Source organism: Bombus huntii, chromosome 10, assembly GCF_024542735.1.
Source record: "Bombus huntii isolate Logan2020A chromosome 10, iyBomHunt1.1, whole genome shotgun sequence".
Classification (NCBI taxonomy): domain Eukaryota; kingdom Metazoa; phylum Arthropoda; class Insecta; order Hymenoptera; family Apidae; genus Bombus; species Bombus huntii.
Window position 1 is genome coordinate 9,470,080 of NC_066247.1, and position 24,901 is coordinate 9,494,980.

A 24,901-nucleotide genomic window follows, 5' to 3' on the forward strand; every position below is an offset into this window, starting at 1 on the left:
AAGGAGAAGGAGGAAGGCGAACGGGACAAGGACAACCGTCGCCGCTGAAGGAGAGACGGCAAGAAGAGGACTGACCGCGCCACCACCGACGCGGGCGCGGCAGCAGCAGCCCCAGCCCGGCAGGACGGCAGGCGCACCGAAACAGAGCGCCCCCGCAACGCAGAAAGGACCACTGAAGACACCCAAGGTGGCCACGCCCCCTCGCGCACCGCGAACATCCGCGGTGACCCTGACGCTGAACGAGGGAGCGAGGATGTCGTACGCCGACGTCCTGGAAGCGGCCAGAACAAGGACCCCGCTTTCGGAGCTCGGAATGGAACGTCTAGAAATGAAAAAGGCGATGACGGGGGCCATCATAATCAAAGTCCCTGGAGACAAGGACAGAGGAAAGGCGACGCTACTGGCGACGCGTCTGGCCGAGGCGCTGGACCCGACGCCGGTGAGAATCGCCACTCCAACCAGGATGGCGGAGCTACGAGTGACCGGGATAGACATCTCGGTCAAGAGGGAGGAGCTGCAGGAAGCACTGGCCTCGGCGGCAGGATGCGGCAGCGCGGAGGTACAGGTGGGCGAGATCGGCGCCACCAGAGGCGGCCTCGGGACGGCATGGATCAAGTGTCCGGCAGCAGGAGCCCGCAAGCTGGCCCAGGCAGAGAAGATAGACATCGGCTGGTCAACCGCGAGGATAAGGGCCATCCCGAAGCGGCCGCTGCAGTGCTTCAGGTGCCTGGAACTGGGACACGTACGCGCCACCTGCGTATCCAGCGAAGACCGAGGGCACCTGTGCTACAGGTGCGGCGGAAACGGACACCGCGCCAGAGACTGTCCCGCCTCCACTCCCAAGTGCCCCCTGTGCGAGTCGCTCGGGGCGCCCGCGAACCACAGGATGGGCGGAGAGGCATGCACCCCACCGAAAGTCAAGAGAAAGCGACCGATCCGCCAACCAGCAGCAGCAGCAGCAGCAGCAGCAGCAGGCGCGGAAGGGACACCAGGAAGCGCCGCCGAACCAACAGCGGCGGACGGCCGGGAGGAGGCCATGGAGGTGACCACATAATTCAAGCGCCTCCTGCAATGCAACCTCGGTAGGTCGAGAAGGGCGCAAGATCTGCTCCTTCAGACCATCCGGGAGAACGAGGTCGCCCTGGCGGCGGTGGCCGAACCACATCGCATTCCCGACTCGCCCAACTGGGTCGGGGACCTGGACGGATCCGCAGGGATAACGTGGACGGCAGCCCCGGGCTTCTTGCTGGACCGTGGCAGCGGCTTCGTCGCGGTCGAGTGGCAGGGAGCAGCGGTGGTGGCGGTATACGTCTCCCCAAACATCGACCTGGCCGCGTACGGGGACTTCCTGGATCGAGTAGGCGAGTGCATCGGAAGATGCCTCCCCCGCCAAGTACTCGTCCTCGGGTACTTCAACGCCCACTCGACGCAATGGGGAAATCCCAGGACCAACTCTCGAGGAAGGATGCTCACCGATTGGGCAGCGGGTCTGGGGCTCCTGCTGGCAAACAGGGGCTCGGCGAGCACTTGCGTGGCATGGAGAGGATCCTCGGTAGTGGACATCACGTGGGCCACCCCGGAGCTACTCAAGCGAATCCACGATTGGAGGGTGGCCGAAGGGGTGGAAACGCTATCCGATCACCTCTACATACTGATGGAGGTGGCCCTGGGGGCCGAAGACGACGCCGGAGGACGACGACGACCGGGAGAAAACCGCCGCCGCCCGCCACCGCGATGGCGTTTCAAGGAAAGGGACAAGGAGATGCTACGGACGGCCACGATCGTATCCGCCTGGAGCTGGGACGCCCGACGGACAACCGAGCAGGAAAGCATCGACGAGAAGGCGGAGGAGCACCGAAGATACATGTGCGCGGCGTGCGACGCCTCGATGCCGCGCTCCGTCCCGAGGGGGGAGATGCGACCAAGGAACGTACTGGTGGACTCCGGAGATCGCGGAGATGCGAGAGAACTGCGTTCGGGCCGGCAGAAGATTCCTAAGGGCCCGCCGTCGCAGGCTCACGCGCGACGAGGAACAGATCTCCAGCTGCTACGAGGAGTACAGAGAGGCGAGACGCACTCTTCAGCGGCAGATCAAAACCGCGAAAGCTCGGTGTTGGGCGGAACTGATCGAGGAGGTCGAATCCGACCCGTGGGGACGGCCCTACAAAGTAGTTACGAAGAAGCTACGACCCTTGGCGCCCCCACTGACCTCGAACATGGATCCGGCGTTGCTGGACAACGTCATCGGGACGTTGTTCCCGCTGGAGGACACGGACACGAGCCAACCAGCGCCATCCTCCCCCTCTGTCGACGACGACGACGACGACGACGAGGAGGAGGCAGCGACGACGACCGCAACAGGATGGAGCGAAGAACTGCGAGTGACCGAAGAAGAACTCTTCGAAGCAGCCAGGAGGATGGCATCCCGCGACGTGGCACCCGGTCCGGACGGAATACCGGGCCGAGCGTGGGTGGAGACGATCGTCACCATGGCTCCCCGCCTGCGAAACCTGTTCACCAGATGCCCAGAGGAGGGCGTCTACCCCCGGTCATGGCGGACGGCTAAACTGGTTCTGCTGCGGAAAGAGGGCTGCCCGCCGGACTCGCCGTCCGCGTACAGGCCGATATGCCTGCTGGACGAGGTGGGAAAAATGCTCGAAAGGATCATCGCCGCCCGGCTGGAGGCTCACATGAGCGAGAGGGCGCCCGGATGGCACGACAGCCAATACGGATTCCGCCGCGGCCGCTCGACCTTGGACGCGGTGAAGAGGGTGAAGACCATGGCCGAGGACAAGGTCTCTCGAGAAGGGGTGGCAGTAGCGGTATCACTCGACGTCACCAACGCCTTCAACTCGATCCCCTGGGTCAGGATCGTGGAAGCCCTGCGACACTTCGAGGTCCCGGCGTACCTGGTAGGGATCATCCGAGCGTACCTGATCGACAGATACATCGTCTACGCCGGGAAGAACGGGGAGGAAAGAAAACGGATCGAGCGCGGCGTTCCGCAGGAGTCGGTGTTGGGACCGATACTCTGGATCACGGCCTACGACTCCGTCCTCCGATGTCCGATGCCCCGGGAGCAGGCATGGTGTGCTACGCCGACGACACCCTGGTCATGGCCGGGGGACAGTGGTGGCACGACACGGCGAATCGCACGGAGGACGCCGTGGCGTGCGCGGTGCGCGCCATTCGAAGGCTCGGCCTGACGGTGTCGCTGGCCAAATCCGAGGCACTGTGGTTCTTCGACCAGCGACGAAGAGGAACACCTCCTCCCGGACAGTCGGTGAACATCGGCGGAGAAGAGGTCCCGGTGAAACGCCAGATGAAGTACCTGGGTCTCACGATCGACAGCGGATGGACCTTCGGACCGCACTTCGAGCAACTGGTCCCGAAGGCGACGGCCGCAGCCAACGCCCTGTGCGGCCTCCTACCGAACATCGGCGCAGCAGGATCGAGAATCCGCCGACTCTACGAGGGAGTGGTTTGGTCCCGAGTCCTCTACGGGGCACCCGTCTGGGCCAGAAGCTTGACGGCCAGTCGCCGCAGCCTGACCTTGCTGCGGAGGCTGCAGAGGACGACCGCTATCCGCATAGCGAGAGGCTACAGGACGACATCGTACGCGTCGGCGACCGTGCTGGCGGCATCCCCCCGTTCGAGCTGCAAGCCCTGGCGCTCGAACGTGTGTACGAACACCAGAGGGGCCCGACGCCATCGACCGCCAGCCAGCCGGCCCCGAACATCCGGGAGGAGGCGAAGAAGGAGACGTGGGAACGATGGCGCTCGCAGCTGATCCAGGAGGACGCCGTGCGGCCGCACCGGGCCGTTCGCGCCGTGCTTCCCAACTGGGAGGCCTGGAGGGATCGAGGCGGAGCGCCGCTGACCTTCAGGATGATGCAGGTGCTCACCGGCCACGGAGTGTTCGGTGAGTACCTGCTAAGGATTCGGCGAGAGGCGACGTCCGTCTGTCACCACTGCGAGGAAGAGGAGGACACGGCGCAACGCACGCTGGAGTTCTGTCCGGCGTGGGCGGAACCACGACGCGTCCTACGGCTCGAAATCGGCGAGAGCTTAGCCCCCGAAGTGGTCGTCGCGGCCATGCTCAGAGGGCGCCAGGAGTTCGCCGCCATCCGCACCTACTGCGAGCAGGTCATGCTGGCGAAGGAGCGGGCGGAAAGAAACCGAGAGCGAGCTCGCGATCCGTCCAGGACATCGCAGCGCCCGAGAAACACAACGCGCCGCAGGGGCGCGACGCCGCCACCGGCGCCGCCGCGGCCACCGTAGGAGCGCGAAGAACCAGGAAGAGGCGTCAGGGGACGGGGTCCCCAGGATGACGCGGCAGGAGCGAGGCGCTAGGGGGCGTGGTCCCCCCCCCCCCCCCCCCCCCCCCCCCAGCGGTCCAAGAAGAGCAGGACGCCTCCCTTCGACAAAAAGGAGAGATAGACGCCCGGGGGTAACCGGTAGTAATTCGGGAGAGATCCCGGGTGCATCTCGACTCAGGCGTCAGGACAGGTCACCGTGGAGGTTTTAGCCGGTACGAATCCGGCACTACCCAGCGCCCTCTCCCCGGAGGGCGCGGGGCGCGTATGAAGGTTTCCTCCACGAAAAAAAAAAAAAAGGTAACGAGCTCTTACCATTTGAAAACTTCAACACACTCATCATTGAAATCGAGTCTATCCTCAACTCCCGTCCGCTGACTCCAATATCATCAGACCAAAACGATCTTCTTGTCCTTACTCCCGGTCACTTCGGTGATTCATTAACAAGTTTCCGAGAACGAGATTTCAGGGACACTCCATCCAATCGTCTCTCCAGCTGGCAACATATTCAAAAACTCAAACATTTCTGGCGCCACTGGCATCGAGAGTATCTGAACGAGCTGAACATCCGAAACAAATGGAGTAAGGGCAGTCACGACATACGAGAAGGCGCCATCGTCATTCTCAGAGAAGACAACGTTCCCCCAATGCAATGGCCACTGGGCAGAATCATCAAGGTCCAACCCGGCGCAGACGCATCATACGGACGGCTACCGTTCGATCGGAGCATCAAGCGGATGGTACCACTCACTACCATGCAGGGATACTGGACGAACGACTGAAGGCAGAGATTGAAAAGAAACGGAGAGAGCCAATTCGGATTCAGAAAAGGAAGAGAAGTGACCGATACGGTTTATGTAATAAACCACATCACAGACAAGCAGCTAGATGTGGCGACACTCGACCACGGAAATTTCCAACAGCTTCGCGGCACAAAGCTCTATACCTTCAAAGCGTAAGGCCGACAGGCCTAATGTACCATCGATATCCCTACGACTTTTTCGCCGAATATTCGGTAGAATGCATACGTGGCAACCGTCGCGGACTTCTGATAAACGCGCGCGTAGTGGGGATATCGAGGGGCAACAAAGGAAAGAATCTGTTCGGTTTTGAACCAAAAAGATTCATTTTGCCCCGAGCCGCGAAGTGCGAAAGGTTAAGAGAAGCAAACACAATTAGAGAAACGAGTCGTTAAAACTACTCTTGAGAGTTCAGTTTTAATCGTTACTTGTTATTAATTGTTGCTAAACGTAAACCGTGGTTAAACGTTATTTGTTGTTAATTGTTAAGAGTCTAATAAACGTTATTGTTGAAAATCAAGGGTATTTTCTTGCGGGCACCTTCACGGACGGTCACCTTCACGGACGGTCACCTTCACGGACTGTCACCTCATAAGTGTGAATAAATATCTTGGTTGTTAAACATATCCAAATGTTCCTTCAGTACCTATCACGACCTATCCACCTCATAGGCGAAGAAAGAGGGAAATTATATACCTGCCTAAGAGCGGCGTTCGACAGACTAAACAGAGAGAAACTGGAGGAGAAAATGAGGAAAATGGGGATTAGTACAAGTGTACTCATCGAATATTACTGTTAATAAATATTGATTGTTGAATACATCTGAGTATTTCTTCCGCACCTATCACGACATCCCAACTCATGGCCATGAAGGGAAAAGAACAAGAAAGAGAAAGAAGGGACTAGAAGATGTGAGAATGGGAAGGATACAGATAGAAACAGGAGAGGAATAAGAAAAGATGACAGCAGACCAAATTATAGAAGGAAGAAGAAAGGAAGAAGCAGAAGAGAGGGAGAAAAGGATAAAGGAATCCAAGTATAATATACACTACAGAAACATAACCAAAGAAAAATTACCAAAATACTTAGAAGGGAGGATGAAGTGGAAGGACAGAAAAATACTGGCAAGATTCAGATGCGGAAACGAGACCAAAGCAAGGGAATACTAGAAAGAAGAGGGAGATAAAGATGCAGACTATCTAGAAGGAAAGAAGACCTGAGGCATGTAATAGAAGAATGTGAAATAACGGGAGGACCAAAGGACATAGGAAAAACGCTAAATGAGACTGGAGAAGGTTTAACAGAACTGAAGGCAATAACAGAGAAGAGAAGAGCAAACGACAGGAAGGATGCACAGCAAGGAGGCTAAAGACCAAAGTTGCAATAGTTTTTTAGTCGTTAGTTGCTAATTTGTAGTTTCCACTTTTAGTTTTTAGAGGTAAAATTAGCAAGGTAGTGCAATAGAATAGAGTGGAAAAGAGATGTAAGAGATGTAAAACCGAAAGTTCATTCAAAGCCGAAAGGCACGAACTAAGCAATAATAAAATAAAAGAATAATACAAGAGGATCCAACAGACCAACAGGCGATCAACATTGTGTAGTAAGCCCTATTATCATAAGAGGTAGAAACGCTACTATTCACTTCTAAGGACGTAGGAACGCTATCAGTGATGTCTAAGGATGCAAAGCCTTCAGCATTTATATTTATATAATCAAATAATAATCAAATCTATCTGCCAAGCAAAGGAAAGAGTAAAGAAAAAAACAAAGAAAAGAGGGAACACTGTAACAATCATCTCGGAACAATGTAAAAGTCAGGTCGAACAAGAACATGGGTACATGAAATTTGCATAAATGTTGAGGACTGATGGTTTAACTAACTAGCACTGTTCTAATTAGACTAATTATATGATCTCTTACGTCGTATCGCAACTTATTCCGGTTATGTCCATGAAGTGTGAGTTATCTGTAAAATTTAATCGTAGCGTTTAGCTTCCCTTCATAGACTTAGCTTATTGTAGTTCGTATCGTTGTCGTCTGTCTTGGAGCCTATATATTCATGCACACCATCAACAGAATGTTTGGATCTCTCATAAAGCGTCTTTTAACTGTTTTGCCAACCGATGCACTGATAAGGCGTCTTACTCCAACACTCACTGCTGAAGTCATGAAGACATGGATTGCATTGGGTGATCGACAGAACGACGAGTTTTTGAAATTGCATGGTCGTCCCGCGGCCTACTCTAAGAGAGCGTCGAACGATAATACCGCGCTCCTTTCTATCTGCCTAGTCGTCAAGTCACTTCAAGTCCGTTCGAATCTATCAGTTTAGAGAATCGGTACCAGTGCACTTCGCTGGGCATATGTTGTCGTACACATTCGCGGGACATTCTCTTTATATTAAACATTGTAGAAACAAACTATGTGTGGACATGATTGGCCTATCGTGCAGATAGCTAGAGAAAGAGAAAAAGAGAAAAAAGGATTAAAAAATTTAAAGGAAGGAAGAAAGCGATTTGGAAAAGAGAAAAAAAGGGCTGAAAGCCGAAAAAACATTTCTTGGCTTGGGGGAACTGGAACGCCCAAAGAACAAAAAAGAATGTAAGACAATTAATGGGGAAAATTAATTTTTATTATAAATTTATGGAAGATGCCTGCAAATTCCTGGAACCACTTCATAACTTATTAAGGAAAAATGTCAAATTCATCTGCAATGAAGAATGTGAGAAGTCATTTCAGAGGATCAAGGAACATGTCTGTTCAAGTCCGGCCCTAGCAACATATGAGCAAAACAAAGAAATATTCATTTATACAGATGCAAATGGTGATGGTTTAGGAGCCGTTTTAAAACAACCCCAAGATAACGGTATGTTACACCCGATTGCGTACTTCTCAAGAAAACTGAAACCAAACAGAATCAAAGATGAAAGCAATCTATCTCGAATGCCTTCCTCTTAAAGAAGCGATTCAATATTGGCAACATTACACATTACTGTTGCTTTGCACAGAATGCTTGATATGAAATGAACCTTATAGCGATAACGTTCGTAATGAGAACTAGCTGCAGTACGTATATAGCAGCAGATGGGTTCACGAAAATTGCATCAGGTCTAATATGGCGTTCTGCGTGTACATCAACTGTAACTCGAATGATACACGTTGCTGAACCGAATAACAAGCGTATCAACTAAAAAATTGTAAAATAGAGATAACAATGAAGTGTTTGCAAGTGATCTTAGTTAATATATCTTGAACTTTGTTGCTGTATTTTCGATGATAGCGACTAGTGTTATTTGCAAGAATTGCAAAAGAAAAATTCAATCTTCTAGAACCAGAAACCGCGGCTTAGGTTCCAAAATTACAAGTAAGTGTGAGTACCGGATGAAATTTTTCAACTCATCTCCACTAATTGGCAATGCCAATCCATACCAAAAGTCATCTGAAATAAATCGCAGGATTGTGTTGGCGACTTTTAGAGAACGGAATGGAAAAGATAAATTTATTTTGTGGGCTAATGGATATTTTTCAGGGATCGACTATCAATAGATACTATGGCTGTCCGGAAAATTTACATTCTGTTGTCTTACGGGTATCTAATCGTCCAATTTCGAGAGCTACCGAAAAAGACAGAATAAAAGTTAGCGTTTCGGAAGAGAGAACGCCAGGAAAATGAGAGAATTGAATTTTTCGTTCGGGTTTGCTACACTCCTCGGGAAACACAGTAAGAATGTGCTTGATATAATTGTAAAATCTAGGTTTCCCAATCTTGCAGCGTTGCATGGGAGAATAAAACGGGCACAGAACAGTACAATGATTAGTATGAAGGTGACAAAGATAATTGCACTATAAACCATATCAGTGCTGATAAAGTGGAAACTTATGTCATCACAGAAATGTTTATGAGATCAGGAAAGAAACATCATGCCAAGTATAGTACATGTATTGGAGATGGAGATAGCGAAACACATAAAGACATTAATCCATACGAAGACATTGTTGTTTAAAAGAAAGAATATGTTGGTCATGTATAGAAACGAATAGGCACAAGGCTAAAGGACGCCAAATAATGTTAAATAAACTGTTTTCGGATAATTACAATAGCGTTTTCACAAAAAGTGGAATTTCTAACTTGAGAAGGACAAACACAATAATTTGTAAATGTCCTAGGAATAGCGAAGAGTATAATCCATGCATGTTTTAAACCAGTTAAAGCTGGATTCCAAGTCACTTTACACAAAGTTCATCTGAAACAGAACTTTTGTTTGTAATTGCTTTTGTTTGTATTTGCTTTTTAGATGAATATAATTAAGTGCTGTGGTCAAAATCTGAACCCTCGTCAATATTTTATTGCCGATCTATTAAATTTGTATTTATGAAAGAAAATGAGGCATTAGTTAGGGAAGAAGGTAATAATGGAAATAAATAATCTTTCTCCCAATACATACAATTCAAACAATGATAATATAAAAGTTATCTTTGCTTTGCGCTTAGCCATGTTATACGGTAGCGTTGGTAATATTTTATCAAATATAAATGTTGGTCCCAAAATGTTGTACCGGTGGAGAATCTTCAAAGAAAATGAATTCGATAGAAATTATTCAAAAACCTCGCGTGTGCAGATATTTCGACGTTAGCACGCGAGCTAAGAATTTAATCGTAATTCGACCGTGCCAGTTTATCCTTTCAGGAAGAAAACAACTTTATTGACTGGACAGTTCTATGTAAATATTTATAAATCGCACATTAAGCGAACTTGTTTACGAGTTAAAATCCAAAGGTCTCAGCTGTAAGAACCACAAGAAAAGATAAAAGAGACCTACCTTCAGAATTTCAACCTCATAAACGTCGTGAGGTAAACTGTTTTCTTTTTGGGTTCACTCAAAACAGAATATTGGTATCGTATGATCCCAAGAATTATGATCCCATTAATACAAATATGTATATAACAAAACAAAAATGAAACGTATTCTTTTCATTTGTAATTTTAAATAACGCATAGAAAACATAACGCATACATGGAGTTTATCACCTTCTATAAATGGTATAATGCATTCCATAATTAAAAGCGAATAAAGAAACGAACTTACCAAAGCACCATAGGAAAGAATTTATGAAGTTTTATCTTACTCGGGAGTCAGTTTGCCCGAATATCACAAAATCCATTCACCTTAAATTTCTGGCAACGAGAACTCTTCAAATTTCCTAAAAAATGAATTTTAACAGACTTTTTTTCAATTTTTTAAATTTTAACAGGCAATGTAATATTTTAACAGATAATTCAACATTCTAACAGAAATAGTAACAAGGGAAAGATAGCGTGTGCAAAAATGCGTGAAAGGGCATTTAGAAAAATCGAAATAATTGGAAATATAATTAAAAAGTGAAGAGAAAATATCATGGGTTTCATGCCTGGAGCATAAATGTGAAAAATTTCCGCTTTTGTAACAAATTCTACATCCTTTTCTTTTTTTGTTTAAATTGAGGTGTGCATTGAATTTCATGACAAAATAATATATATTCATATATAAATATCAAAAATAGTAGTCATTTTCCTTAGTTTATTTATCAAAATGTCATTTCTTTATATTATTATGATACAAAGAATTATATATATATATATATATGATGTATAATGCAAAATAAGGATATAAAAATTAAAATTGATTTCACAATTACACTTGAATATGGTATGAAAAGTAAGGTTTGAAAGAAAATTTCAGATACATTGATTTCCGGAGTTATTTAATTGCTTTTCATGTTTAGTTGTAAATTTTCACAATTGGCCAAATTGCAAAATTCATGCCATTGACATTAAGGAAACAATATAGAGTGTAATAAAAGGAAAACAAGAAAATACAAATTCTGACAGTGAATTTAGTAAAAAATCAAGAAAAAGTAAGACAGACGTTAGGAAACTATAGCAAAATAAAAGAAGCTCGAGAGGGCAGCGGTAACCATAACAATAAGAAAGAAACACAAGAGAAAGGTCACTAAAATAAATTACAAAGTGTAAAATAGCAGTAGAAGACAAAAAACAAATAACAAGTAGGAGCAAGGAAAATAAGTTATACAAAAAAGGAAATGAAGAAATGATTTTAAATCAAACCTTAAATCCTACAGAAAGTACATATAATGTTGAAGGGAACAAAGAATATGAAAGACAAATTAAAGAAGGTAAGAAAAATTTATCATTAATTAAGAGAGATTTTATATTATAATAGAAAGATACCAGAATATAGAAAAAGGTAGGAGAAAAGAAAAGAAAATGAGCAGATGAACAAAGCAAAATGGGCAAAAGAAAGAAGCAAACTAACAAAAAAGAGTGAGGTAATAGAAGAGTCAGACAAAATTAAAAGAAGAAAAGAGAGGAAAAACTATTATTATAAAAAGGTTGTAAATAAGAGATAAAGTAGAAGAACCCAAAATGAAATTGAACATAAATAGATTAAACTTTGTTTGAGGGCATCACTCTTTTCTGGTCATTGTTTGTATCCTCTAATGTTATTTCATGAATATGAAAATGAATATGAGAACGAAAAATAACAGTTTTGAGTTTAGTGATCAATTGTTTCACAAGTAGTGATCAATATATAAATTGATTTGGCAAAGGCAACTTTTGGTATTTTGTACGAGTGGAAAAATATATATAACCCAACTTATATTATAGCGAAAACATTCATGTTATGGACAGAAATTAATGCTTTAATGGTAATCTGACATAAAGACAAAGTCAACCATACACAGTGTAGGTATATGGTATAAGAATATGGGTTCTCCACTACTCAACAAGAATAGATAAAACACAAACACATTTCCTAAAAAGAATATTATACATACTGAAATACCATGTAATGCCAGATTATGTGATTAAAAGCAATAGGAATAGTCTTGGAACACAAAATAATAAAATGAGGCATAAACTACATGTTAAAACTGGCAAACATGGGAGAACTTATAATTAGACAGGAAAACATTGCAAAAAGTAATACACACATAATAAACTCAAATAGAGTTATGAAGCCGATGGTACAGAAATAATAATAAATTTAAACTGAACAATAATAGAAGAAATAACACAAATACTTGCTGGATAAAAGAAAGAAAGAATAGAATAATCTACTTATAGTGAAGTATATAAATATGCTAAAAATATAGAAAAAAATAATTAAAGTTTCTTGCATATGAAACTGCTATTAATAACTAAAAGGATAATCAAAGTTAGAGTAGCTGGGAGACAGGAACGATCAGTGAATGCAGAAAATAGCATAAAATACAAAACAGATGAAAACAAAATGTATAATATGTGTAAGAAAAATATATTGGATAATATTAAGAATTTACAACAAAATTCATTAAAAAACAACAATAGGATGGTGATTTTTTTTCTGACAAAGAAAAATAGTTACAAGGACTGACAAATTTTATTAAAAAGCAAAAGCAGCATTAAGCTAAGATCATTTTATCATAGAAGAATAGCAATTCAGACAAATTCACAAATTATAATAATCTAAGAACAACTTAAATACTTTGTTATGTTTGTTTTGCAGTAACCAACAAATTTAAAGACTTAGCCTAAGTATAAATATGCCATAAATAATTCTATGTAGAAATAAACATAAATAATATTAAATAAATAGAACTTTTCTTATTGAAATGTGACAGTCTGTAATAAAAGATAAATTAAAAAAGAAAAAATAACTTTAACAAAAAAGAAATTTATAAAAATTTATTCTTAAAAAATTGTGGCCAATCAGATACGTGAAATAAAAGATTATTAGAAGAAACATGATTAGTCTACAAGAAGATCATACGAAAGGAGAAATGAAACATGTACCGTATTCTCTCAACATACGATTGCGAAGAAGTTTACTTACTCTATATTTCATTTCCGAACTTCTTCGTTTCCACGCAGTCATAGCAGTTCAGAACTATTTTATGAAAATCAAGAATTTCCTACATCAAATTATTTGATTTGCAAGACCTCATATATTTCTAAATTACTTACACAAAATTAGTACAGCCTATGAACAATGCAAACATTAAAAAGAAATAAGCGATACAGTAGCCCAAACAAGGACAAAGGTTGAAATAAGACAACAAAAATAGCAGTTATTATTCAAATTTGTATGAAAAATCCTTCAGAAATTAAATTCTTCTTTTAATGAAAGACGGTTATGTATATGAAAATCAAAAATGCAGTAAAAATACAAAAAATATAAAAGAAGAAAACTGTATTTGTTATTACGACTTACTTTTGCATGTAGAATAATTTCCATTTCGGTTACTGCACTACCCCTGTTATTAAATAGGTTTTGGAGTTCGATATTTAATTGATTCACACAGATTCAGTTTTTATATTCTGTATTTCACCACCATGTACAGCCATATGAACACACCGGATACTCTCAGATAATTAACACGTGGCAGAAGCCAAAACAAAAGGGCGTCGTTAGAAGTCGTACCAACTTCGCATGTAGGAACTAGTGATCATACCAACATGACATTTATCTCAACAGATTAAACAGTACTGAACTCTATGATGATGCGCTAGCATGATATAATGTCGACGACGAGGTAGCGTTGTTTGCTGATTGGTTATACTTCAGGACTACATGTGGGACCTCTGTACGATCGCTGGTTAAATCGGTCACTTTGCGATATGCTTATGAAATCTAAACGTAATTCTTTTGTTAACATTTTCATAATTCTACTTCTATTTTAGGATTAATTAAACAAATATTTAATAATTATTTTAATATCGATTACTATATATAACGATTATTATAATGCGAAATTTTATGTGTAAATAGTATGTTAAAATATGTAAATGTATATAAAATAAAATATATAAATGTGTGCATATCCAAAATATATTACATGTGTGTGTACCTACATTCAAAACACGTAACAGTAATACAATATTCTAGATTACGAATTTGGATTTATCGTTCATTATGTTCTTTCATTACAATTTAGTTGTCAGTTGCAAATCGATTCATAAGATTCATAAGGGAAGGATCTTTTTATTGCAAATAGACTAATGGAAAGTTTTTCTCTAAAATCAATTGCAAATAATAATTTTGAATAAAAACGGAAGAAGAAATGTCTTTCCTAAAGGAAGAAAAATGAATAAGGTATGAAAATCTAATAGCTGATAAAATTTTATTCGTTATTCCTTATTGACTGTCGATATTAGACCTTGATATTTCGTGTCAGGTATCCCTATCTCTGACATTCAATAAGAAAGGAGAACGTTTGTTTAGAACCTTACGTCCTCGAGAATGTTTCTAGTCCTATAACAAACAGTTTTTGTAAACAAAATCTTATTTTTAAAATTACATATTTACATACATTATATTTAAAAGTCTCGCTCTGACAAAATAATATTATTATACACATGTATAGCATTACAAATTAGAAACAGAAAAGACATGTACCTCTGTAGCTCATAACTTTCTTTGACGAAAATTTATTCCTATTCTAATTATAAAGTTTTTAGTAATAATAATAACAAAATAATGACTCGATGATTGAGTACATATTAACAAAAATACCCGTATCTGAAATGTTTATTATTTTGAAACTTAGTGAGGTATAATTATTTCATAAAGTTTATTATTCTCGCTTTGTTTCGTGCAAAATCAATAATTATATCTTCGTAATTTCAATTTTCACATAACTTATTCAAATTAAATAATCAATTAGATAGTCTTCCCTGAGACATAGTAGTATGTATATAATTTTTAATTAATTTTAATCTAGAGAAAGCACGCCCTGCAGAAGCGATTGGAATAATTAGTAATATTCTTAAAGTAACATAAAATTGGAAAACAAATCCTTAATTTTATGTATCATATTCGAACATTGCATTGCTGTTATATACAACAAATTTTTACTGTATATGTCACAAAATATTTTTATTTCATTAAGCATATCGCTTCTATCTACATTTCGATGATTTTCATTTTCTAAAATAATGTCCAAATTCATACGATGTTTAATCGATTCTTCTGCTTTCATATTTTTTAGTATTGTTATGTTATATAGAAATCTGAATGGTACAGACTCATGCGCAATGCTCAATTTGCATGAACCTTTCTCCGATTGAAAATATTCTCTGATCAGTCATAACTAAAAAGTGCTTTTTGAAAAAGATAACTTCGGTGTTATGCGAACGTGTATCTCCGCTTCATAGGCATAACAAATTTTCGTTTTCTTAATACGACGTCTTAAAAATTTAATGAAATGTCATTATTAGAGCAGGTGAACCTGTCGAAGAGCTACTTGCTCATCGATTTCGATGCCCTTGAAATATATCGTGAGATCATGATTCTGAACAACATTTTCTTATAGATACGAATGCTCGGTCTTAGTTTTCGTTATATTCATGCAAAAGTATGTTTGGTATCATAAACATATAAATCCTTTTTTTATATTTTATATAAAATTAAGAGAATAATGTTTGACATCTTATCTGTAAATAAAATAGTAGACGGTATTATTTCTTCTTCTAATGTAAACCAGCAATTTTCTCTTAATGTCCCTTTAAGATGTCTTAGAACCAACAATTTATTCTACACCGGTCAACACATATTGCTTTAATCGTGAGCTAAATCATGCTAACTCCTTTTATTCGAAGATAGATCAACTTTGGCAAATCACAGTCTCCTTAAAACACTTGCTGGAACGTTTATTTTAATTTATTTGTATGCTTGTATCTATATTTAATATATATATTATTTCGAGCATATATATGTCGCGTTCACATTATGATTAGGGTTAGGTGAGTGTAACGAATCTTCATTTGGATTAATCATTGTTGTTATGTAATAGAGAAGATATTTACTAGTGCAAATATGATTATTACAGAATTTGACAAGTAGCCGTAGTAATTAGATACTCGAGATGCTAATGACGATGATGTGAGATCGGACGAGAACGAGTGCACTCAACGTGGTATGAGAGTTGGCTGAAGTAAGTAGTTTTGTTACTTGCTCTTAATATTCAAGAAAAAAAGAATATTAAAAAAACAGATGTATGTAAAAATGAGAATGATACAATGTATGGCAATAGTCGCGTAGTACTAAAATATTTCTTTTTTTCGATGCTTATATTATAGATTATTAAAAATAGATTATTAAGGAAAGCAAAAAAAAAATTGTAAAAATGAAAAAACCAATACCACACGCAGTTCCCAAACGGTGAACCATCTAAGTACCATTCGTGCCTAGCGTTGCTTAACTTTCGTGATCAAACGAAAACGAGTGCTTTTTTAATTTTAATTATAACGTTTATTGCCCAAAGAAATACATATTTTGTATATAAGGCCGAAAATTTTTACTATATCGAATGCTTTTTCAAGGCAGGCGGCTACTCGTTGCTTTGCATTGGGAGCCCACCAGATGTCTGACGTTAGTTTATTTATTGCGTACAGTGTGGAATATTTGTGTCGGAAGCCGATTTGATTGTGTTGGATTACGTTGTTTTTTGTGCGGAAGGAAACTAGGGGGTTGTTTATGACTATTTCGAATACTTAGCTTATGTTGGATAGGAGGGGTCGCAGGTTTGATTTTGTTTTTGTTTCCGCGTCTTCTTTTTTTATTTTGCACTTGCCTGGTCAATGCGACTCAATATATTTTACGCACCGATAATTAAGGTTACAGTTTTGTGAGATATGACATAACAGTTGGCATTTGTGGCATTGCGTCATGTAATTTTTTCTGGTTTTTCCCCATTTTACCCTAAAGTAATTCAGACGGCTAATTTTTGGTAAGTTACTAATATTAGAATATACTTGGACTATGTAGATTGGGAGCAGTACGTTGTTATCTATTGATTTTTTATTGAGATGCGTGAAACTTTTTTTAATTGGACGTCGGACATCTATAATGCTTGCAACTCTACGAGTATTTCTATCTCAGAGATTTATTATTTACATATGTATAGAGGAATATATATAGGTACTGAATTAAACCATAGATAAACATATGATAATGAGTGGACTTGTGGAAAAAAATTATTTCCTCTTCGATTTCGATGGGTTTTAAATATATTATCCGAATATATTATTATATTGAATATATTAGTATCCGAGATATTCGCAAATAACTGTCGATAGTACTATAGTGTAGTCAGCCTATAGTTGTGTGCTGAGGCAGCGTATGGGTCAGTATTGGTTGCCCAAGTCCACCACAAATCTATCTCTTATCTTCTGTTTATAGTATATATAAACGAGAATTGGGCTAACTCAATGTCCCGTGCATAACTGCATAGGTTGTAAGAAATGTCTATTGTAAACCAATTAAATGTAAATGTCATCAATGTATTGCGTTAGGGTTAGTCTTTTTAATAGCTTCCTTGAAATAAAAACAAGTTAATTATACAAATACTGAACGAATTGATAATTGATATTATTTTTCGAAATAGAACAATTATTATTTTATGCTAATCATTTCGCGTGTAACCTACGAGTGCACTCAAATTTTTCACTCTTAACTCCTTTCTAACCTCATCTTTTGTAATTATTGCGGCTTATTTACGGTGTATTTACATGCGTGTAGTATTCGCTGGATAAACACTTCTCAAGCTTGTCGAAGGCGCGGCCCCTTTCCCCCACAGTAGTTACATGATAATAATTTTATTTGCACTAAAGTTCGTCGATTCGCGGATAAATATATCGAAAATTAAATTGAGAATGCGATAATCACGAGACTATCAATTTATATTATTTTAAATATAATTATTTTATACGTCTTTCAAATTTATTTGTGAAATTAGAAGTATTTTGAAAAATAAAGAACAAAATAAAGGATTCTGTTACATTGAACCGCTTAATTGAGCTTAATCACTAAATAAGTTCGGATTATCCTTTTCTCTTTCTTGCTTCAGTTTTTCCTCGGTCCTGTCGTTTTCGACGAACTGATCGATCCTCATAATGACATTAACAAATTAATATCTTATTCGACAATGATAACGGATTTATTTTCATTAGAAAATCGATTGACTGTGTTTACAATCAGAGCATCAGCATTTTCTTTGGCCTGATTGGTTACAAATCTAACAATGTGAAATTCACCATGAAGCATGAAGATAAATTTGCATTTAATTTCATCGTTTGAAAAAAATTGTCTTTTGAACGACGCATTTTCACCTTACGAAAAAGCTTTGTTGCTTTTGTACAAGAAGAACTGTTTTCATCGCAATGGTTATCCGAAAGAATAATTTGAAAAAACACTCTGTATAATATAAATGTGTATATCTGTACTATATGCGAATTCACCGCTAATCTACATCGACCCATTAGCACCTATTCTATGGTCATAACTGACCATATACCAGATCAGTGCTTTTCTATTCTTCGAACGAATTTCTGGTTTTTACGAACATTCATAGTAAACTTGTTTTATGTAGCGATAGTTTATTTTTTGGTAATTGTTCACTGGTAGAATGTCTACAATGAGTCAGTACATTTTCTTCCTTTTGAGTCTGATTTGCTCGATTTCTTTATTTATGTGTTGTTTCCAAACAAATTTGTCTGGATGTAGATGGTCCGGGCAAAGACCTGATTATCTAACTGTTTTGATTTGCTGTATGATGTGGTGGTTGAGAATAATAAGAGATGTGGTACCTTTCCTTAATGTGAATATAGTGAGGTTGCATTTACCCGTATTTTCAGTTTATTTCTATCTATTTGGCCGTTCCTCGAGTATTTCGATGTGAGTTTGTAGCTGTAGCTACATTAGAGTAGGTTCTAATTTATTTTATATAGTGTCGTACAGTGACAACTATCTACTTGCCAAGCCGCGTTACAAGAAAAAACCTGGGAGCACAGGAAATTACTTTGAACCCCGAGACAGTTGGGCTGATATAGTCGGCTGCCCGAAAGTTCCATTATAATATTTCCGAATTAAACATGATAGAATTTGGAAATATTGCGCTATAACGGTTTGTGAACAATATAAAGGAATACCGATAATGTGTAGGTCAAGGTGGGTGTAGTTCGTAAGATGAAGGATAGTGTAGATAAATATGACAAGGTGTATTTATAAACAAGTTATTTATTATAAATTATTTAATATGTATACAGGCCAGTCGTATTATAGCGGCGATAGTTAGAGGCAAATTATTAATTTTGGTTTTTTATCGTAGTTAATATTATGTTGGTTGTGGCCATGTTGAAGGCGAATCAGGATAGTCCTGGCCGAGGTCGGTGGTCTGGCCCTATAACAAATAATATGAACAATAATATAGCAAATAAATATCATAAACATCGATATCATTTGTAAGGGAATGCACTTTGAGCATAGTGAATTTATGTTGAACAGTTTTTGGGTACTAGATTGAAATTAGATAATAATTTTGTTACTTATGTTATAGATTTACCCGTTAATTTTAAGGAGATGCAATTGTTCAGCCGCCGTTAATTCACTGGATATGTCGTCCTTGTAGAGAAATGTTAGGTTGGCATGATCGCTAGTTACTACAAGCTAAGTTGGTACGACTTCTAACGACGCTCTTTTGTCTTAGAAGTCGACCACGTGTTAATTGACCGAGTGTATTCTGTGTGTTAAGACGTGTTGTACGAGGCGATCAAATATATTGGAGAAAATCGAATCTGCGTGAATCGATTAATTAATAAACCCAAACCTATATCCTTTAACAGCCCTAAACCAGGATATTTAAATTTTATATTATTGTATTAAATAATATTGTATTGATAGGAAGTATTTTATCGCTACAATTATGAGTTTTGATTAAATATAGCATAGTGTCGTGTCACTACGAGAAAGGAGGTCAGTCGTAAAAAATGGCAGTAATTGTATAATAACAAAGAACAAGCCAAATATACCGGAATAACTCATCGGCTAGCGGTTGTGTCTATCAAAAACAAAAGAAATTTGAAAGATCTTAGTTTATAGGACTTGTTGACAATCGATGTCACGCGGTCGATACAATGTTTGAGTGGGCTGTGTTTAGACACACAACATAATTTATAAAATAAACAATTCTTATATTTGATTTAAGAAATGATAGATGGTTTGCGAGCAGTATTTATTAGACAGTGGCTGAAATTCAGTTTATAATTTGAATTTAATAATTAAATATCTAACGAATGAGTGTTTAGTCTATAAAGCACGAATGGAACAGATGATAACAATCTACAGAGCGTTCGTGCTTGGCGGGTGTATTATTTTGTTTTGTTTACCTAGTGGATGGGTATTCTGTTGCGACGGCTTTAAATTTGTAGATGTAAATAATGGGATTGTTTGATATTATTATAAGGAGTGGGCGATCACGGCATGCACCCTGAGAGTTGTATAGCACTGGTAGAGTTATTCGAGTGGAGATAGTCGCTAACTATTGATAAACTGCGTAAAATGCACTTGCACTTGCACATAAATTCAATCGAGGTTGTTAGAATCACGTGGCAGGCTAAAGTATATGTCGGAGATGAAAGGTCATCGGAGCCTTCCCCTTGGTATTTCGGAAAGATTCCTTAACACCGTAATCTAGAATCTACCATAGCTGTAATTAAACAATTGTAGTCACCCAGTCCGATTGTAATTGTTCGAGATTTGTGATGATGAGCTTGGGCTCAAGGCGACAATTAGTCGCCGAACGTAGCCGCGGTCAAGGGATGAACGCTTTGCCTAACAAAGGTATGGAGTAATTCTATAGCTCTCCTTAAAAGAAAGATTTGTAGCGGCACGTGGCAGTAAACATTCCAACGGTTTCTATCCCGTAGCTCGCCACACGCAGATCCTGTTCTCCGGGCAGGATGTTTACCAGATGCCGACGCGTCTCCGCAGTGCGTGATCGGCTAGCCCGAGGACCGTTATAAACACTAATATCTAGTTACCTAAAATCCTTCAACAGATAAACAGTCTTTGTCCCAGTTACAGGAAGACAGGAGAGACCTATTTTTCCACGAACGACGTCACAGATGTCGCGAGCGTGTGATCATTGTGAGCTGTGTCAACTCTGTAACATTTTTGTGTGTGTCAATAAAAATAACTTCAGTGTAAAAAAATGAATAGCTTCAGTGAGGAATCCTTACCTGTCCCAAGCCTCCGCCAAGAGGACGACTCGGGCCCAGATTCGGACTTTGACTCGATATATATGTAATTGTACAGCATAAGAACATTTATATAAATAATGTAATTGTACAATAAATGTACGCAAACATTGACATTATTTATTGTTAGGGAAAAATCGACATAAATTTCCTCTATATTGTCTATTGTAATGATCAAGTTTATTTCGTTGATTGGTGGTTCATCGGCTTATTCTGTTTTTGCCGAGCACACGCGTTTTTGTGGCTTGACGGTGAACTCGACCTAGGCAGTTTTTGCATAAAGGAATGTATGTGTGTGTTTGCAGAGAATGCCTACATGAAGACAAGAGGGCTTAGTCAGCGAGTTCAAGCGGACGTCTCTCTTTACCTGGCAGTTAAATAATATTTCAATCTCCCGTAATCTTTCAATCTCCCGTAATCTTTCAATCTCCCGTAATCTTTTAATCTCCCGTAATCTTTCAATCTCCCCCTATCTTACCTACATATACTATGAACAAAATACTGTATCCGGTAGCAACCTACGCATAGGTTGCACGGACGCACAACTATAGGCAGAATTCATTCAAGCGATACCGGCAGTTTTTCGCGAATATCTCGGAAATTAAGCAAGTTCAGTCCTTGTATGGATAGGAAAAGATTTTTCAAAATATAGATTTGCACGGCATACGCAAAAAACATCAAAATCGAAGTTTAGTCAGTCTTACTACAGTTTCAGTAAATAATGAATATAGACTAATATCTACGTAACATAGTGTAATTAATATCGCAATCTCGTTATACAAACTTGAACGAACGTATAAAGTGTCAATTTTGAACGATCCTTTAGTTTTACGATTTATTCCTTTTTTCGCTAGCCGAACCGTGGACGTCAACCGACATGCCGGTGGAAGTGTCACACGCTCAAGAAAGGCCACCCGCTCAGAAACAGTAATAAAGTAGACGAAACATCCTGCATGCCATAGCTATCGAAATAATAACAAAACAGCCCCTCCAAAGGGACTAAAACCTCCATATAAAAACCCTCCTAAATTAGCGCTCAACAGATTATTCTGTTGTAACACTTTGAACCGACACTCTGTTGAATTTATACAATAAAATTTCCATCAACTTATACGAAGTTCAATTTCAATCAGAAGCAATGTCTACTGTCCTCGCTCTCCTAACCAACATTATCATCAACAAATCCGATGGTTAGACACACCTATCACTAGCTTTCCTCCGACAGAGCATCGTCACAGAACTTTACTTATTTTTCATCGTTAGAATAGTCAACATACCTTTATCGGGTTTCTACCCTTAAATCAATCGTTTACTTAACTTGTACATACGCACCAGCGTAACTATCTCTTTACGAAGTTGTTGAAATAAACATTAATTTATACCTGTTAATTTAGTGTAAACTCAATTGAACCACCCCTATTATCGTAACAGAAATCAGGGGATCGATCAGTTTGTAACGTCGCCCAGAAGCCAGGAATCCGCCGACCTCAGGATATGCATACAACACCTGGTCATGCGATAGCGGTGAGAATAGACAGTAACCGAACTCCCACCCGTGAGATATTTGAATCATAGTGAGCAGGCAAAGATCCCAGTTCTTTAGTAAGTAAGTCAGTCTGTATTTTGCTACTGAAGTGTAACTTCGCCTTTTGAATAAAGTATTGTTCATTCGCCTATCTTTTTTTATATATATCGAAGATGAAAGGAAAGCCAAAGGCCTTTTCTTGGAAATTTTGGGAACATCCTCTACTCTAGCCTAGATTTTATCCTAGCTGTAATTGTTCAAGATTTGTGATAGCGAGATTGGGTTCGAGGTGACAATTGGTCGCCGAACGTAGCCACGGTCACGGGATGGACGTTTTGCCTAACGGAGGTCTGGAGTGGTTGTATGGGTTTTCCGAGAAATGTGGTAGTGGCGGCATGCGGCCTCGGGAGCGGGCCTAGCCACGTGTGATGTTGCCTCAGAGGTGCCGATACAATGGGACATACATTGTATTAATAATCAAACTCGAGGTAGAAACTGCCTAGCAACGGTGTTTGGAACTTTCTCGATGTTTCCAACGAGTATGTATCAAACTTCAGGCAGAAACTGCCTAGCAACGGCGTTTGGAACTTTCTCGATGCTTCCAAACGAGTATAGAAAGCAAATGCAATCGTACAGCGAGAAAAATCTCCACGAGGCTGGCATTCGTGCGATTGTCTTGGAGAGTAACACATCGAGCATTTTCAACAATCGTATTTTTGCGTCTAAGATTAGTCTACGCTTAGTAAAGAGTTATTCCGTTGACCGTGGATTCGTTTAAACACAAAAACGTTGTTAATAGCATTCATTAAACTTATTATTCGTAAATCATACTATTCATTAAACTTACTATTCGTTAAATAAGTTTAATGAATAGTGCTAGTCTAATGAATAAGTCTAATGAATAGTTCAATGAATGCGCTATTAATAAAGGAACTTGTTTGGATTCAGAAGATGGATACACCTATTGGCAGCCACATCCACTATTCCTATGTAAGTTCGAGCAATATGACGTCTTGTACGAAGGAATCGCCACAAAAATTCAAGAAATAAAAACCAATAGCAACCCGACGCTACCGGGTTTTGCCTTTGCGACTCAAGAAATAACCTTTGTGCTAACCAAGACTGGAGAACAGCCTTTGTGCAGATACACCCTGTTATCCACAGAACACCCCAAGCTCTTTTTCCTAAAAACGACTAAAGGAAATACATTTATACCCAAACGTAAAACAGCAGTCAAAAATTTGGATATATTCGCATACGTTAACTCAAAATTCATTTACGTAGAAAAACTGTCAGAAGACAAATAACGGCACTCTATCAGGATATATTGACACTAAGATGCATCTCGGAAAAGAAAATAATAGAGAATGCATTAAGTCTAGCAACTATATTACCTGATGAATTTGCGTATGCAATAACCAAAACTCCAGGACACATGGCTTTGGTCGCAGGAGAAGCAGTACACATAGTTAAATGCATTCCAGTTCAAGTGAAAGTAGGCAATGCCCTGGCCGCGCTGAGTGCACTCGTTCCCGTTAGATCACGAAAGTCAAGCAGCGCCGGGCACGGATAGTACTTGGATGGGTGATCGTCTGGGATTCCGTGTGGCGTTGGCAGAGCGCGCTGGGCCCGCCGCGCCCCCCCCCCCCCCCATGCGGTGGTTGATACGGATGCCAGCGCGAAGGTTCGTTTCTCAGAGGAGATTCCTGATCAAGTGTTGGAGGCTTTCCTACGCCACCATTCCTCAGATCAAGCGGAGGTACTTGTCCTGAAGTACTCTCATGGTGTTTAGATAGGTTTCTTGAAATGTATCCTGATGCTCCGTGTGTAGATTTTGACTTTACTTGGTAACAGTGCCTTATTTATTCATGTGTGTATATATGCCTAAATGTGTTCCCAGCGGGTGTTATTTTATTGGAGTGATTTTGTCTATATTCTTATATTTTATTTAATAAGATATGTTTTGTTTGCTGTTTTTCTCCCTTGCATTGACACGCGGTGAGTAGCGTCGGCTTCCGGATGACGGGTTGTGCATCTTGATTGTTGATTTGGTATATTATCATTACGTAGATTTTGATTACTATTTCCATGTGATTGTTGCCTCCGGTGTTTGATTTGATTTACTGTTATGAACATAGGTTTTGGTCATTTCGATATTAACGTTTAATGATGCATACGGAGGTAT

At 40.4% G+C, this 24,901-nt stretch overlaps 1 pseudogene; it reads left to right on the forward strand.

Moving 5' to 3' along the window:
* The first annotated feature begins 24,214 nt into the window (after positions 1–24,214).
* LOC126870801 (5S ribosomal RNA) lies at positions 24,215–24,332 on the forward strand (annotated as a pseudogene).
* Positions 24,333–24,901: the final 569 nt, after the last annotated feature.